The sequence below is a fragment of the Saccopteryx leptura genome, chromosome 11 (assembly GCF_036850995.1).
Source record: "Saccopteryx leptura isolate mSacLep1 chromosome 11, mSacLep1_pri_phased_curated, whole genome shotgun sequence".
NCBI classification, from domain to species: domain Eukaryota; kingdom Metazoa; phylum Chordata; class Mammalia; order Chiroptera; family Emballonuridae; genus Saccopteryx; species Saccopteryx leptura.
In genome coordinates this window covers 80,115,606-80,130,531 of record NC_089513.1, presented here as the reverse complement: position 1 = coordinate 80,130,531, position 14,926 = coordinate 80,115,606, and the positions used below count along the sequence as shown (strand labels likewise).

Below are 14,926 nucleotides of genomic sequence, written 5' to 3'. Positions count from 1 at the left end.
TGGGACAGCCAGCTCCCGCCTCCCCCATCACACTCTGAGGAGCACAGGACCCTCCTCCCTGAGTCCCGGATTCACTGGAGTCCCCACAGTCTATGCTCAGCACACCAGCCAGAGGTTCCTGACTCACTTCCCCTCCCTCCTCCACTCACCCCTTCTGGGGGCTCCCCTACACTCAGAGCAGGAGCTGAAGTCCTTTGTACCCTTAACTTTCAGAATTATCTGGACGTTTTCAGTTTTAAAGGGTTTCAAGTGGGAAATTTATTTCTGCCGATTGGGAGTATATTGATTGGTTTTTATTCCTGATTATATACAATATATAAATAAAAATAAATAAATAAAATTTAATAATTTATCATGTGAGTCATATACTTTGTTTCATGTGAATTTAAAATATTTCTGGATGTATTTTGGCCACATATAACACATGCCTTAAAAATATTTAATCATTTTTCCCACAGATTCCACTTGCAATAATTACTCTTAAAGAAAAAATTTATCAGGCATTAACAGAAAGATTTATGTTTAGTGCTGTTCATCACAGTAAATTCTACAATAGAAAAATACAGATAAAACTTAAATACCGACATTAGATCTAATTTTATCACAATTATTTTAAATAATTAAAGTCTATTTATTAAAAACACGATTCCTAAACATACAGCTAACACAAAACTCAGTGGTAGAAAGCTCAGAGCTTCCCCTCTGAGATCAGGAATAAAAAAACAATGCCCACTATCACCACTTCTGTTCAACACAGTATTAGAAGTCCTAGCCACAGCAATGAAAAAAGACAAAGAAATAAAGAGTATACTAATCAGAAAGCAAGAAATAAAACTTTATTTGCAGATGACATGATACAACATATAAAAACCCTGAAGACTTCACCAAAAACAAACAAAAAAACAAACTCTTTAAACTAATAAATAAATTTAGTAACATTGTAGGGACACAAAATCAGAAACCTGTTGCATTTCCATACAGCAATAATGAATAATCAGAGGAGAAATTTTAAAAATCCCATTTAGCCCTGGCCCGATAGCTCAGCTGGTTAGAGCATCATCCCGAAGTACAGAGGTTGCCAGTTTGATCCCCACTCAGGGAACATACAGGGACAGATCGATATTCCTGTCTCTATCTCTCTCTCTCCTTTCCTCTCTTTCTAAAATCAATAAAAAAAAGTCATTTAAAAAATTCCATTTACAATTCCATCAAAAAGCATAAAATGCCTAGGAATAAATTTCACCAAAGAGGTAAAATACCGGTACTCTGGAAACCAAGGCACTGAAGAATGAAATTGAAGAGGATACAAATAAATGGAAGGATAGGCTGTGCTCAGGGGTTGGAAAAATTAATATTGTTAAAATGTTCTTAGTGCCTAAAGCGACATATAGATTTAATGCAATCTCTAATAAAATACCAACGGCCTTCTTTTCAAAAGTAGAGCAACTTAATGTTAAAACTTAGAAGGAACCTCAAAAGACCCCGAATTGCCAAAGATATCTTAGGAAAGAAAAAAAGTTGGAGGTATCACGTTCTCTGATATCAAACTACACAAAGAGAAACAGCATGGTACGGATATAAAAACAGATACATAGTTCAAGGGGACAGAATAGAGAGCCCAGAGATAAACTCTCATTTATATGGTCAATCAATCTATGACAAAGGATGGAAGAATGTACAATGAGGTACAGACAGTTTCTTTAAAATGTTGTTGGGAAAACTGAACATGCAGAAGAATGTAACTGGATCACTTTCTTACACCACATGCAAGAATAAACACAAAATAAAGAATTTATTTTAGACCCAAAACTGTAAAACTAGAAGACTCTCTGACATAGATCTCAGTAATCACTTTTTAGATCATGTCTTTGGGTAAGGACAAGAAAAAAATAGAACCAAACAAAACTAAAAATGTTTTGCAAAGCAAAGGAAACCGTCAACAAAATGAAAAGACGGCCCACCGAACAGAAGAAGGTGAAGGATTAATATCAAACACTTATAAAGAACTCATGCGACTTAATGCCAAAAACCCAGACAATTTTATTTAAAAAGTGGGCAGAGGCCCTGAATAAGCATTTCTCCAAAGTTGAAAGACATAAGTATTGGAAACCCCTCTATGGCCAGACAGTGTGTTGTTCATCCATTCTCCAATGTGTTGTTTATATGGGTTGTTTCAGATTTTTCCATACTACAAATAATTCGGTAATGAACATCTTTACATGTGAATCTTTAAGACACACATCTCTTTTTTAGAACCTCTTAGAACACACCCCAGAGATGCACAGCAGAGACTGTAGGAGGTCTTTGCCCCTTCCTGACCACAGTAAATTCCTGGGAACGGTGCAGTTGTGAAGCTCCCTCATTCCGGTTGTCTCCCTCCCACCAGTTACCGAATGCAGGCTTACCTTGCGCTGTCTCCGTGGTCACACCTGTGCCCTCACCTGAGTGTTCACACAGGACCTTCACTGGGGGAGGAACATCCTGCAGGCTCACCCAGCTTCTCAGCTTCTCTCCTAAGGGGGGCCCTGAAGCCCTGGCTTTCACCAGCTCCCCCTACTTTGTCTTGGCACTAACCAGGTGAGAATGAGAGGAAAAAGGCACTCAACAGTTCTCTATTATAGTTGAGTCTCTGATCTGGAAGAAAAGGTGGGGGAAAAGAAAGCTTCTCAGGAAAAAAAAAAAGTAGTTTCTTAGAAGGTGCTTGTTTTCTGATTGGCTCACTGCTGCGTGTCTCATCAGTTGCTGGGCAGAAAAATATAAGGTCAAGCTTGACGTGAAGGTGGGCCCTGTACTGGATGGTAGCAAGGAAGACCAGCTCCAGCCCTGATTCCCATACTCTGTGTCTCTCTGTGTGTTTACCTGCTTGAATCACTCCTGCGTGTGGATGGGTAGGATCAGCATTTCATTATATATGCCTGATTTATGTCTTATATATCATAAGAGACATGTCAGTAAAACCAAGCAGACAAATGAACAGATGTTCATGTGTGAGGAGAAAAAGATCTGCATTAATTAAAAGGTCACTGTGGGCATTTGCTGACATCTCTAACAGCAGAGTCCGATGAGAGAATGAACAGGAAGAAACCAGACCCACGCCACTTCTGAATTCCTGGTCTCAGATGCATTCCCAAATAATACAGTTTTCAGGATTCCAGACACAGAGCTGCCAGGGACCAAGTTGCGTGTTTACATTTGTATTCGGGGCATTGCTGAGAAGGTTCATTTATCCTCTGCACCTTCTCTGTGCTGCATTTGGATTTTCAGGTGGATTTATTTCCCTCTGTCAGCAGGAGTCTGTATTCTCTGATGTTAGGCTCAATAAGCAGTTAATGCATTCTGTGAGGGGCATTTGTTAGAGTGGAAGTGTAGCTCTCATGGTTCTAATGTGACCTTGGCTGATGGTATTTGACCATATTACCTTGGTTTGACTTTAGGTTCTGTGGTAGAGATGGTTGGTCACTTGTGCCATAACTGTTCCCTGCTTCTTCTGGGTTATAATACCTAATTTGGGGGGCAGGGAGGGTACTGCAATGTGCCCATCCCCCTTGTTCATGTTTGAGGCCTAAGGACTAAGTTCGAGTCGATGGCTTGTAGGCAGAGGTTGTTGGATTCTGTTTCTCCAGAGAGTTCTAAACTTTTTCTACTTCTTCCTTCCTCTGGGGTAGAACACCATCTCTGGAGCTGGAGCACAGCAGCCGTCTTGTCACCACGAAGCAACGTCAAGGATGGAAGTCACATACTGAGACGGCAGAGAATCAGACAGGCGAGGCTGGGGCATGGATGCCTCTGTGAGCTGCCAGACCAGCTCTGGGCAGCTGCCCTCTGGCTTCATTTTACATGAAAGGAACACAAACCCTTGTTTTGTGGAAGCCACTGGTACCCATGGTCTCTGTTATCAGCAGAAAACACAGTTCTTCTCTCCCCCTGTCTTGCTTTCAACAGTTTGTCACTGAAACTTTTGAAACGTATAGCAAAGTTAAAAGCATTTTTCAATGATCAAACACCCAATATACCTACTGCTTAGAGTCTACACTGAGCATTTTATTACACATGCTTACTTTATTATAATCTGTCTTTCTGTTTATTCCCCTGTTGTTATTTATTTATCTGGAGCCTTTTAAAGTGAGTTGCAGACATCAGTGCCCTCTCCTCTGGGTACGTCCACACACCTATGAAGTAGAACAGAATCCTGAAACGCTCAAGACACCTGACTGTGTTTAAAATATAAATGTGGGAGTTACTTTCAACAGTATGATCAAAAGGATCAGTGGGTCGTTTTTATCTGGTTATGCCTTGTTCCTAAATGCCTTGTCATCCCCAAATTTGACATTCTGGCCCCAGTCCCTTGTCACTCCTCATAAGATCAAGGCCACCTCTAAGAGTCTGTCAGCAGGAGGTCCGGGGACAACCTGAGACAAGATAAGCACCGTCTCAGGCCCCTGCCATCCATTCCCTGTCATTCCCTGTTATGTCCTCAGAGAAATTCCTATTTCTCCACTGATGTCACGGAAGGGCCAAGGGACAGGAAATTCTTTTTTTTTTTTTTGTATTTTTCTGAAGCTGGAAACGGGGAGAGACAGTCAAACTCCCGCATGCTCCCCACCGGGATCCACCCGGCACGCCCACCAGGGGCGAAGCTCTGCCCACCAGGGGTCGATGCTCTGCCCCTCTGGGGCGTCGCTCTGCCGCGACCAGAGCCACTCTAGCGCCTGGGGCAGAGGCCAAGGAGCCATCCCCAGCGCCTGGGCCATCTTTGCTTCAATGGAGCCTTGGCTGCGAGAGGGGAAGAGAGAGACAGAGAGGAAGGAGGGGAGGGGGGTGGAGTAGCAAATAGGCGCTTCTCCTATGTGCCCTGGTCAGGAATCGAACCCGGGTCCCCCGCAACGGTAGAGCCAAGCCGACGCTCTACCGTTGAGCCAACCGGCCAGGGCCAGGAAATTCTTGAGGACCCGTAGGATGTAGGAGCGCATGAATCACTTTAAGAACGGCAGTGTGAATCCTGAGAAATAAAGATACCGACTAAGAAAGGCTCTTGGTGTCTAACTGGGCTGAAATTTTATTTAAAAAAACAGGGCCTATCATGCATTTCTGCACAAGGACCTCTCTCACAAACTGCACCTCATGGAGAAGGCTGCACTGTGTTACTGCCCTGAGCCAGTCCCTATAACCAAGGTCCAGGAAACTTGAATCAGATATGAAACGTTCTAACCAGAAACCCCTTTATTGAAAGCTCAGATCTTAATTCATCCAATAGGACTTTGGCTTTTTCCATCCACTGCAAGCTTGAGCCAATCAGAGTGGCTGAATTCTGACTTATCAGGTCAACTCCTGTTTGGATCAATAAAACTGGAAGACGCAGAGTCCTTATTGGCAAGAGAACTGACCAATGAAGGATCAGAGGCGGGAACTCTTGTTCATACAATTCCTTCTCTCTGTCTGGTCAGTATACTTTCCCTTTCCATCTGAAGCAGGAGTCTGTGTGTCCCTCATCAGAAGGATGACTAGCCGGAGAATAGCCAGGTCCCAGGGCTGCCTGTCCCCATTGTGGCCTCACAGCCCTGGTGTCACAGCCACGCTTTAACAAAATTGATCTCCTTTACTGCTGTGACGTTTTCACATCCATGCTTGTAACACAGTGGAGCTGATTTGTACTGAGTAGCTTCCTTCCCCACACCCCAAACTGAGGGGATTACTGTGTTGCTGAGTTGGCACCAAGGACTATAGGTTGACAGCAAGAAGGTGAAGAAAGTCATATGTTTGGATTCAGAGATGAATTAAAATAGGAGAGTGGACCTTAGAGCACAGAGGAGTGAGATAGTACACATTAGCTCACTGTGCCTGTCCATCACGCTAGGATAACAGGCATGCCTGACCAGCCAGCCACCTAGTGAACAGGAAGTGACATTGTGCCCAAGATCAGGCTGTAGCTACAAAGTGGGGACTGAGCCCCTTGTGTGAGTGCCTCCAGCTTTCTTCCCAAGACACTTTATCCACCAAAGCTTTGTTGCTTGAAATCATAGCAGTGAGAAGGACACATTGCCGTCTTGCCTGGAGGATCTCGGTTACTCTGATGCAGACAAGCAGCATAATTTACAGCCTAGATCTGAACTTCCAATAAGGGGATTCTGGGAAAGACCTTTTGCATCTTTTTAGAGTTTTCAAGGAAATAGGGTCCTAGATGCTTGTCTCATTCCGACCTTCACGTGATGCTGGGTGACAAATGTGTGTGAAATGAGACAATATATATAGAAAGGTCCAGTTTTCATTTGTGAGACACTGTGTGTTGCAGATAATCTCTTCGGCATTGTGTGTTTTTGTACATATATGGGGCAAGGAGGGGTATTGTTAGCCAATTGTTAGCATTCAGAAATGCTCATCTCAGCTGCAGGAATGGTGATGTCTAATTGAGTCAGGGCATCTGTAAAGTCTCGTCCATGCACTGAAAGAAAGAAGCACATGCCTTCTAAGTTCTGTGTGTTTCAAAAATAGACTGTACCTGAGGTCAATTTGTGGAAATTGAGAAGTTTGACTTCAGGGTATCCAGTTTCTTCTTGATACTCAGTTTCTGATACCCAGAGGCTGACTAGTTAATCCTATCCCCAGGCAAGGCCTTTATCTAATTCACATTTGCTTCTTAAAGAAATAAAGTTAGTGACAGAGGCAGGTGCCCAAACAGCTGGTGAATAAAAAAGGAACGAGATAGAAACACACAGAGGGAGAAATGACCATCATTATTACCCTAAAACTCACTCGATCTATTCTGTTACATTGCATTTGGAATCTTTTACTTCCACTGTGGAATAGAATGCTATCTCCCTCCCTTAACTGGACTTCAGGGATAGTCGGTACATTGGAAACACATTTTTAGGTGCAGGGCAGGGTCTTCTCATCTCTGGGTCCCTTTATCCAAATCATGCCCTGGAGTTAACCTGTTTTTAACGTTTTCCCAGCGGTGGGGCAGTAAGAGTTCTTCTCTTCATGTTCCTCCCCCATCTTCACAATAAGCCAAATTATTCATCTGGTCTGTTCTACAGACCAAGCCAAAATAGACCCCCCCCCAACTAATCAGTGGCAAAGAATTACCATTATTATATTTTAAAATGGTAATAAACTTCACTGGGTGCATGTGTATTAAACATGATTCTGTTAGTATAGGTAGCTAGTTAGTATTAATAAAGGAAGGGAGCAAAGGGAAGCAGACATTAAGCATAATCAACCAGGTAACTAAGTATAATACATAGTAACTGTGTTGGACAATAAGCCTGCTTCACTAGGAAGTTGCAGCATTCCTAGGCTCTTCCGTCCCCTGGTGGCCATCATGCATCACTGCACACGCTCACCTCTTCCTCCACCATGGGGGTCAGCCAGGTTTCCACATCTTTGTTTAGTATACAGTGTAATCTCAAATCCCCCCCACACCGTGGACCACAGTAAGAAATACATTTTATTTTGTAACTCAGAACACACACTCAAAAAATATATATATATACTGAATGCTCTCATAGTTTCATTCTCCTCCTCCTCCTCCTCCTCCTTCTTCTCCTTCTCCTTCTCCTTCTCCTCCTCCTCCTTCTTCTCCTCCTCCTCCTTCTTCTCCTCCTCCTCCTTCTTCTCCTTCTCCTTCTCCTTCTCCTCCTCCTCCTTCTTCTCCTTCTCCTTCTCCTTCTCCTTCTCCTTCTCCTTCTCCTTCTCCTTCTTCATGTTGGTTGCTACGCAATACACTGATTTCATATGTCATCAATGGCCCAGCGCCTGCAGGTGAAGAAGTACTGTTCTCTTATGGTTGTCTTATGGCATAAACATTATGCCCACGTCCCACTGGGCTTTGTGTTTGTTACCCAAAAGACAGGGTTTTGACACTCAAAAATTTACCTTCAAACAATAGTTTTTAAAATATGGATTAAAAAATGATTTTGAAAGCTAATGATGCACTTATTTCTCTTCATATTAATGTTGTACGAACGCTTTCACTGAGTTTTCTGCTGCAGAAGGATAAATACATGGGTTAACATAGAAACCACCATATAGCCGCACATAGTTCCCTCATCCTGGCTGTACAAAGTGCCACACACTGAGCACCTTAGACAGCAGAACGTGTCATCTCAATTCGGGAGGCTGGAAGCCTAACCGTCAGGTCCCTGCAGGGTTGGGTCCAGCCTCTGCTCTCATTTAGTGGGGTTGGTGGCAGTCTCTGCATTTCCTGGCTTAGAGAAGCATCGCCCTGTCTCTGCCTTCATTCTCACGTGGTTTTCCCTGAAAAACTTGTCTTTCTCCCGTTTCCCATGAAGACAGAAGCTGGGTCAGCCCTGTGTTCTTACCAAATGCAGCAGATGACAGAAATTCCACCTTAGTTGTCTGTTAGAAGGCCCCCTCTCTTGACTTAACTTGGTTGCGACACCTTCTCCTCTGGAAAGTCTCCTCTCTGAGCTCTTTTGTTTCATATTTTAACAGCACACGAGTGAAGGGCGGAAAGAGCCCCAACATTAATGAGGGTGGTAGGTGTGGAAGAACGGGCTTGAGTTTCAGAAGGTCTAAGCTCTCCAAGAACCACCCTGGGATGTCATATCTCATTATTGGCTTAGACAGTAAAGACTTTTCTCACTTGCAGTCCCTAGTTTAGGTAGGACACGGCAAGCAGCCTCTACAGCCCTCCTTCCTGTGGTCTTTTCTGTCCTGGAGATGCGGGGAAACTAAAACTATTCCGAGACACTTAAAATTATATTAAATTCAAACATCAGCACCCATAGATAAGATTTTACTGGCATGGGGCAAGTCTACCCATCTAAGCCAGCCCTACAAGAGAAGTTAATGGCAGAGGCCGCCGGGTCTGCACGGCGAAACATATTAAGGAGGGAGAAAGCTTGCAGGAATGACTGAGTCAACCAATTTAATTACAGTCCGCTTATCTGCTTCCTGGGACACTTTGCAGCACAAAACAAGAAAAACAGGATTTGTAAATAGTTAAGACAAATGGTCCGAAACTCCCCTCATGCCCCCACCCCTCCCCGGGATACGAGGGTTATGTATGCTTACAGACAAAGGAATCATGCACTCTGTACATGAACACTGAAAAGGTATATAAGATGTCACAAATCTGACTTCGTGGAGCTCGTGTTTTGGAGCCTATTAGACCACGTTGCTCTGCTGGCTAAATAAACCCCCTTTCCTAAAGCAAGTTGTCTGAGTGTCTTTTGTCCTCCGGGAATCACTTCCTGCAACTATATATATATACTGCTCACAAAAATTAGAGGATATTTCAAAATGAATATGAAGCTATAAAATATCCCCTAATGTTTGTGAGCAGTAATATCCAGCCCTTGACAGAAGAAAGTTTCCAGATTCTTGGGTTAGAGGGACGTATTTTCTTGTAATTTGTTGTTGCCTGTGATGTTCATGCTTAGGGTGAACGAAAACGCTGTCACGAATACCAGGGAGCCCTCAGTGGAATCAGGAAACCAAGAAGAAAATCAGGTTGACACACGTTCACGCCCAGATGGATTTGGGGACTTTTGGACTTCTGTGCTCGCCGTAGTAGTAGTACATCCGGGAATTCGCTCCCCACCCTTTGTCTCCCGTTTGTCGCTTTGCCTTAGAAGTTCTGGATTTCTTTGTTCTGGTCTGCAGAAGCGAGAAACCTGGACCCAAAGGCCAAGCCGGCTCAATGAGCAAAACTGAGTCTGGACTGCCCGGGATCAGCAGTCTTCAGCTCCGGGAAGAAAGGAGGCTCTTCTGCACCAGGCACTCCAGGAACTGGTTATTGAGACAGTAGCAAGCTGATTGCTAAAATGTTATCCAAACTTGCAGCAAGTGATTGTAGACAGCCAGACAGATCCTTTGTGTTGTGAGTTATCATTGCATACTAACGAAAACAAAAGAACAGGCAGACTTCTGGGAGTCCAAGTGTTGAACTGAGTTTTTAATTCCAGTTGCTGATTTGAGTTGATGTTAATTTCCAGGTTCCTCTGCAGCCCTGTTTTGCAAATGCCTTGATTTTAGCTGCAACCTAGGATGATAACCATTTTTCTTTCTTTCTTTCTTTCTTTCTTTCTTTCTTTCTTTCTCTTTCTTTCCTTCCTCTCTCTCTCTCTCCCTCCCTCCCTCCCTCCCTCTCTTCCTTCCTTTTTTTCTCTATTTTTTTTTGTTTTCCTTATTTAAAAAATAATAATGCTAACATCTGAAATAAGCCAATTTAATGCTGTTGGATGGCACCAAACTCTAAATCTCTAGAAGAAATTATTGACAAATGTAAGTTTTATCACAATCTGCCAAGCCCGTCTGGCGATGTAGGCAAATGTTTTTAAGAATTGCTGCAAACTTTGTGTGATAGTAGTAACACCAGCCTTTATTGAGGGCGCACTGTGTGCGGACTAGGAATCCTTCTAATCACGTGGCATACGTAAACTCACAGCAAGCCAATGGGATGGGTGAGGAAAGTATACATTTCAATCTTCAGTCAACAGCTGGTCACTCTGAATTTTCTGGCAGCACCAGACCTGTGGGCTCATTCATCTCTGAGCGGCTGCGGATCCTCCTAAACATCCGGTCGTTTCTTTTCTGAAAGCCCAGGCTGCCCGCCTCCAACACGCCCCTCATCAGGTCCCTAACTTCCACTCCTCCACTCTGGGCGGCCGACAAAAACAAAAAAAAGTTCCCTAAAAGTCTAATATATGGAGGGAGAGAGCGAGGGAGGGAGGGAGAGAGAGAAAACTAAGAAGGGAAAGGAATGTAACAGAATCAGAAGAAGTGCAAATAGAAGCATTTGGAGGCAGAGAGAATCAGGGATTTGTTGCGGGAGAGAGCCAGGCACGATTCATATGTAGCTGCATAGTTTGCACCAAATATTAAAAAATCCCATAGATCAGGTGTGTAGATTTTAAAAACATGTGACCCTCGGGGACCTCGTGGCGCAACGGTAGCGCGTCTGACTCCAGATCAGAAGGTTGCGTGTTCAAATCACGTCGGGGTCAGTTACTTTTAGTGCCTGTGAAGGTTTCTGGTCTGTAAAGTTAAATCTTACCCAAAAAGAAAAATCTGCTTTTCTCGCTTTCTTGATCTTGGATTTGCTCTTTAATTAAGCACCTGAAGAAAGGAAAGGAAAATTAACAAAGAAACAAGCAAAAAAATAAATAGATAAACAAATATATAGAGCAATGTACAATAGTGTTATTGTATTTGGGAGGCTTATTTCTGGGCCCATAGAGACATTTTTACTCTTTTATTGCAAACATTTCGAATTTCACTCTTCACCAACTTGTCCAAATTTCCCAACCCTCCCAGCCTTCCCTCCACACTCACGGTTGTGCTGGGGGACCCTCTGAAGAGGGTCCAGTCCTTCTTTTTCCATGCCAGAGAGGTTACAAATTAAGCCGAAAACCTGAACACAGATTGGTCCCCCCTTCCCAACTGAGACTATAGGGAAATGAACTATTACACTAGAAAATTAGCCCTCGGAGCTAGAAGTTCCGGGAACACCCTAAAACTCTATGTAAAAATAAAAAGTGCAGAAATGTTCGTCGTCCCCCCCCCCCCCAATCTGGGGCTCTAGAACCACCCCCCTCCCACAACAGATTGTGAACCATCCATCTTATGACAACATGGAAGAAAGGGAAGGCGCTTTTATTTCATCAGCATTTATTAATTTGTAAAACTTAGGATGACTTTAAAACATGACTTTTGGGATATCAGCAGATATTTTGTTACAGATATAACGTACACGTTCACATAGCACAGAGTAAAGACGTTGTATCTGATCATGCCTTTGGGCTTTTCCCATTTCTTATTTTTATATTTATATTTCTTATATTATTTATGAGAAAAAGATTTCATATTTTTTCTTAGGAGTTAGTTCAGGCCCATAGCCATTGTATTACATAACACAGATCTCTGATCTGGAGAAAACGGATAAGATCACACTTAGTTTTGAAAGTGGGGGCAGCAACACAAACCAAAGTCAAAGCAAAAACAAGCTGAATCTTAACTACAAGGCTTACAACCATGGAAGCAGAGTGGCGCAGCGGAAGCGTGCTGGGCCCATAACCCAGAGGTCGATGGATCGAAACCATCCTCTGCTAGGTATTTTTAAGTTGTTTCTCTTCTCAAATATATAGATCTGCCTCAAGATGATGCTCCTTGCATAATTACCACGGGGAACATTGCAACAGGTAGCAAAATCGAGGACTCGGCTTTTGTAGCAAACCTTGTGAACTGTTTGATACTTCAGATTACCTGTATATAAGAAGACTCAAAATAAAAACCTAACAAAATTTATTGTCTACTATTGTATATCTTCTCTAGTGAGGTGGCTAGTCTTTGGCCCATTTTAAAAAAAAACATATGAAAAGATGTTCCCCATCATGTCATGAGAAAAATGCAAATTAAAACAGCAATGAGACTCCAGTATGCACCAATTAGAATGTCCAAAATCCAGAACACTAGCAGGAACTCTCAGTCATTGCTGGTGGGAATGCAAATATGGTGTAGCCACCCAGAAGACAGTTTGGTGGTTTCCTGCAAAACTGAACATACTATTATTACCTTAAGATCCAGCTATTGGAAAAAAAAAAAAAAAAGAAAGGTTTTGCCATTTGTGTTCCTCGTTATTTAACCAAAGAACCTGAAATTTACATCTACACAAAAACCTGCACACAGATGTTTAGAGCAGCTTTATTCATAATAACCAAAATTTGAGGCAGACAAATGCCCTTCAGTAGGTGATAGAAAAAATAAACTGGTACATCCAGACAGTGGAATATTTTTCATAATTAAAAAGAAATGAGCATGGTGGAAGCTCTCTATTCTCCTGCACCTTTCTCTTAAGTTTGCTGTGAACCTAAAACGGCTCTTTAAAAATTAAGTTGAGAGAGAGTATTTTGAAAACTGGTCAGTTCTGAAAAACAATTTAGCGATGTGACTGACATAAGATTTATGTATGTAAAAGAAGAGTTGTGAACTGTAACCTGGAGCCTGTATTATTAACATTTGTCAGTTTGTATAAAAGATAAAATAAAATTTTTTAAATGTTAATTTAATTGATAATGTACATAATACAGAAGCTTGGGAACAAGAGGGACCTGACAAAATGGATCTACCCAGCTAGGAGCCCAACTTACAACCTTTTGACCTGAAATCAGACATGGACACGTTATTCATTGTGCGACTGGCCCACCCAAGGCTTTGTGTTTTTTATTTTTCTTTCTTTTTCTTTTAGGTAGAAGTAATAGGGTGTAAATTCTGAGATACCCGTCTTACTTAACATGAGACAGTCTCATGTTAAGGAAGTAGTAGAATTACTTTGTACGAGTGTGTGACTTCTTTTCCGTCCATTTGCATTTTTCTACTCTCCAGAATTTCGAAGCCCCCCACCTCAGAATTGAAACAGTTTTCTATGGGTTTCCGCTGCCTTAATTCATTCACGATATTGGAACGTAAAAAGCCACCCTCGTAGTCGGCAGGATTCGAACCTGCGCGGGGAGACCCCAATGGATTTCTAGTCCATCGCCTTAACCACTCGGCCACGACTACAGACATGAAGTATGGCTCAATGTCTTTCAACTTACTATATATAATTTATTCTATGCTATTTCAGGACTTGCTGATAAGAGGACAAGACAAATGAATAATAATGAAACCAGAAAACAATCAACAACTTCAATTCTAGCCTGTGGTAAGCCAAAAATGCCTTTTTTTTTTTTCTCTCTTTACAGTCGTGGCTTTATGGATATCTTAACCTTCTTGACATAAAGCCTTTTCCTCTCGACTACATCAGGTTGTGTTTTAATAACAAATATATACTGCTCACAAAAATTAGGGGATATTTTATAGCTTCATATTCATTTTGAAATATCCCCTAATTTTTGAGAGCAGTATATATTTGGTCATTCTCCCCATTCCTGGCACCGAGCTCCTAAAATCCTTGGAATTTCCTGAACGATAAGAGAGGGGAAAAGTGTGTCTTTTGTTATTTAAACAAATCCCTTTCAGTGAATTTGGAGTGAAGGGGGGCTGGTTGCTAAGGGAAACGATCCCATGATTAGGGATTAGAAGGCTGGAATTTACATTTTCACCCTTTACCCTTCCCCTACAGCAATCTCCGGTGGGGGAAGAAGGGCCAAAGGTTGAATCACCAAGGATCAATGATTTAATCAGTCACAGATAAGTGATAAAGCCTCTATAAAATCCCGAGAGGAGGGGGGGGGGTTCAGAAAACTTCCCAGTGCGTCCTTTTGAGGTTTCTCTCCTCTCCCAGAGTTCCACCTTCATCTCTCTACCTGATCCATCTGAATTTGCTTGAACTCCCTAATTCAAGGATCTTGAACATTAGTTAAAATTAGATTAGGCAGACTTTCTGGCTAAGAAAGAATGCAGAGCTAAGACTCAAACTATAAGAGAAAGTTTGTTTAGAAAGTCACAGAGGTAGAAGTGAGCTGTAGAAGAAATGGGCTCAAGAAATAAGTTCTAGAGTCAAAGGAAGAGCCCTCGGATCTTGGGAGAAAGCGAGAGAAGTGCCTGGGAAGGAGGTGAGCGGGGGGGGGGGGGGGGGGGGGGGGGGGGGGGGGGGGGGGGGGAAGGCACAGGCATGCTCCATAGAGAGAGAGGGAGAGAGAGAGAGAGAGAGAAAGAGAGAGAGAGCGCCTCGAGAGAATGCCTCTTTGGATCTTTTCTAGAAAACAAATCTGTGATGTGTTGCAATCACAATCTGACAACGTCATTTCTTACAGATATCCCACGTCTTCAAACACCTTCTCCATCCAGTGCCTGAAATATACTAAGATCTAAACAAATGTCAGCTGGTACGATCACCATCATTTTTAAATCCAAGAATGAGGATCCATCCAAATGTTCCACAGGGAAGCCTATCTCCTGTAACAGGGATAAAGCTAAAAATGTTTTAAGGGAGCAGATAAAATATTTTTTATTAGTGCACAGG

The 14,926-nt window shown here is 42.5% G+C and overlaps 3 non-coding genes across 3 annotated transcripts; 2 read left to right on the top strand and 1 right to left on the bottom strand.

Annotated features, from left to right (window-relative positions):
* Positions 1-10,895: 10,895 nt before the first annotated feature.
* On the top strand, positions 10,896-10,967 carry TRNAW-CCA (transfer RNA tryptophan (anticodon CCA)). The gene has a single exon. It is a non-coding gene; the product is annotated as a tRNA-Trp (tRNA).
* A 1,032-nt stretch (positions 10,968-11,999) lies between these two features.
* TRNAM-CAU (transfer RNA methionine (anticodon CAU)) lies at positions 12,000-12,071 on the top strand. The gene has a single exon. It is a non-coding gene; the product is annotated as a tRNA-Met (tRNA).
* Positions 12,072-13,439: 1,368 nt separating this feature from the next.
* TRNAS-AGA (transfer RNA serine (anticodon AGA)) lies at positions 13,440-13,521 on the bottom strand. Its single transcript has one exon. It is a non-coding gene; the product is annotated as a tRNA-Ser (tRNA).
* Between the last annotated feature and the right edge of the window lie 1,405 nt (positions 13,522-14,926).